This window comes from Euleptes europaea, chromosome 16 (assembly GCF_029931775.1).
Source record: "Euleptes europaea isolate rEulEur1 chromosome 16, rEulEur1.hap1, whole genome shotgun sequence".
Taxonomy (NCBI): Eukaryota; Metazoa; Chordata; class Lepidosauria; order Squamata; family Sphaerodactylidae; genus Euleptes; species Euleptes europaea.
Genome location: NC_079327.1, coordinates 39,956,835 through 39,959,996, shown reverse-complemented (window position 1 = coordinate 39,959,996; position 3,162 = coordinate 39,956,835). Strand labels below are relative to the sequence as shown.

The window sequence follows — 3,162 nt, the reverse complement described above, 5'->3', positions numbered from 1 at the left end:
CTCTGCCCCAACTCCGCCCAGCAGATTACCTCATGTGGTTCACCAGCCCCAGCACAAAAAACAAGCACCAGTCCCTCTGGTCTCCTCCATTTTTCTTCCACCCTCGCTCTGTTCTGCTTTTGGAACAGTCAGATTCCAAATTGGGGGGGGGGGCAAGGCATTGCTTTCCTCAAAGCTTCCCTCTATTTTCTACAGGTGTGGAACCCATTGCCCTTTAATGATAGACAGGATTGGGGGGGGGGGGAGGAATTGCATCCATGTTCCCAGAGAAGTGTTTAGCTGAAAGTGGGAATAGCAGGGGGGGGAGGAAAGAAGGCCCCTGGCTTGCGCGCCGGCCATGATCCGGCCACAGTGCATTGAGAGAGAGGAGGGAGACCCAGAGCAGGCTGGCCGCCCCTCTTCAGAAGAGTGATGGGAGGGAGTTTTGCCTTGGGTTTTCCGCTCTCAGGATGCACATTTTTCCCATCCGAATTCTCAAAAATCCCCCCTCCCCACTGGGGTAGAGGGGCCAACAGCCCCTTCCCTTGAACATCCCCCCATGGGTCCAGCTGCCCTAGACCGAGCTGCCACCACCCCCACCCCCAGAGCACGAGGAGCACATGGTGTGGCCCTGCCGATCTCCCCTTGGAGCCATCCGTCCGATGTCCCTCTGGGCTTGGAGGTGTGGGCCCAGCTCCAAGGCCCATCCCAGGCGAGGGGCGGGGAAGGCGTGCTGCCTGCCCGCCCGCCAGCCTCTGGGACGGAGGGAGAGAAGTGCCAGGACTCTAGGCAGGCAGGCAGCAAAAGAGGCAGCATTCTTGTGCAAGCACAAAACTCCCCCAGCCAATCACCGTTCTTGGGGAGGAGAAAGGAGACGTCACGGGAGGGAAAACAGAACCGAAGCAAACATTTTTTCATGGGCATCTGAGCAACAAAATGCGCTTCTACTGGAAAGTATGGCTCAGAAGTGGTTTGGTTTGCCACTGACATAACCCGGCTTTTATACCTCTATCAGGGAAAAGCCGGATCTGCAGTGAATAACCAAAATTTGACTCTGATGCAAATCAGCGTAAAAACAGCAGCAAATCTCCGTGAAAAATTCCCCATAGAGAAAAGAGGGTTTAAAAACCAACTCTTCTTCTTCTTGTATTTTAGTGCAGCTGTACTGGTCCAAAGAACAAATGTTTTAATCTTGTTTTAAGGCAGTCCAAGTTGCATACATGGTGTCCTTTCCTCTATTTGATCCTCATAAGAAGTTTGTGAGGTAGATTAGGCTGAGATGACCTAAAACCAGTCCATAATCTCTTAGTCTAATTATCTCACAAACTTCTTTTGAGGATAAAATAGAGGGGGGGTCACTATATATGCCACCAAGAGCTCCCTGGTATGGCATCTGATAAAACAGAAGTTCTTAATAGACTGTTCTAGAACTATCTCTTTTTAACAAGGGCTTGCAAAATCCCCCCACCTTGCTTGGATGTGTTCTGCTGTGATTCTCTGGATGCACATTACTTTTGTTGAGCTTGCACTGACAGACTGGCACTGGATTCTTCTGGGCATTCTGTGCATTGCCATTCCCTCTGATGGGCTTGGAAAAGTGCACCACCCTTCAGTTTCCATTGTAGAGATTCTCTGGTTTGACATTGGCTCTGTTGGGCTTGCTCTGCACAGTGGCACTGTGGTACTGCTAGACATCTGTACATTACCATTCATTCTTCTGGCCTTGCAAAATTGCCCCCCCCCTTAAGTTTCCAATGCAGAGATTCTCTGGTTTGATTTTGGTTTTGTTAGTCTTAGAACATCGGCTTGTGGTTCTACTGGGATTACTTGGTTTTGCCATAGTTCTGTTGGGCTGGTTGTGTTGGTTCTTCCATGGGGGCATGATTTGACAAGTGATGCTGCTTTTAGTCATGGCTTTTGCCCGGAAGCAGCTTGACTTGGTCCAATCTACTTAAAATTTGGGGGTTATTTAAAGGACAGGCACTAGCAACTCTGCCACCCCCCTGCCACCCAGAAATTTCCCCATAGGGAATAATGGACACAAAAAATCCAGATCCCCCCACCCAAAAGCCAAATCTGAACACCATGTTTCCCAAGGACAGGAGGCTGATACTACAAAAACGTAATTTCAAAATCAATTTGGTTTTACTGATTATTATAAAGTCTGATAGTCAAATTCTAGTTAGTTTGTCAGATTTTAGATCATTCTGAATATTTAGCTTTTACTAATATTATTTGCGTAGTATTTTACAAGTTTTGGTGGTTCTGAGAAGTGTGATCTTTCCTATTATTAGTAATCGCTTCTCGGCCTTTTGGCTAAGATCAAATGTAGTATCTGTACTTATCTGATACCTCCTCTATCTGAGGACTATATATTAAATATTAAATAGTAATGCATGTTACCTGGAATTATTGTGTTTTTAGATTAACTTTTGTAATGGCCTTTGACCTTACACAATAAATTTAAACCTGAACCTGAATACCATATTGATATTGGAATTCGAGAATATCAGAAATACCAATTTTTGGGGGGCGTCCAATATAACTGAATCGGGGGGGATTTTTTGTACACCCATAACAAAGAGTAACTGTAGAAGAATGAAAGAAATATCAACCGTGTGCTTATCTTAAAAACTATCATGTGATCAAGAAATCCTCAGTATGGTGCCTGTGGGAGCCATGATGCCCACTGATGTGTTTCCTGATTCTCACTTGTTTTCACTTCATTGGAGCAAGAGGTGCTGCAGAGGACATAGAATACAGGACCATTGGGTCTTCAGGGAATACCCATTTTGAAATAGCTGACTTCATAGCCTCCAAGCACTTTTACTGCCCTTCTGATTGTAGCCATTATGTGGTTGGACCTGCCTCCCATGGCAGCTATTTTCATGGCAGGCAGCCCTGCCCCTGAAATGCCACCCAGGATGCCGGAACACACACACACACCGGTATGTTGGCACAGGCCTTTACTGGTGGGACGCTGGTGGGATGCTGGCGGAAGGGGTCAGCGTCCTGGGGTAGTGCTTCTGTGGCAGCACTGGGAAAACAGCATCCAGGCCTCCCTGCCAGCATTGGGGCCACTTACGGCATTGTAAGTAGCCCGGTTGCCGGAGTTAGAGGCCCCAATGTTGGCTATTAAGCCAAGGACTCCTACTAAAACATCCTCTGCTAAACAGATCTCAA

General features: G+C 47.2%; 1 pseudogene; it reads left to right on the top strand.

Moving 5' to 3' along the window:
• The first annotated feature begins 2,275 nt into the window (after positions 1-2,275).
• LOC130488520 (U2 spliceosomal RNA) lies at positions 2,276-2,393 on the top strand (annotated as a pseudogene).
• Positions 2,394-3,162: the final 769 nt, after the last annotated feature.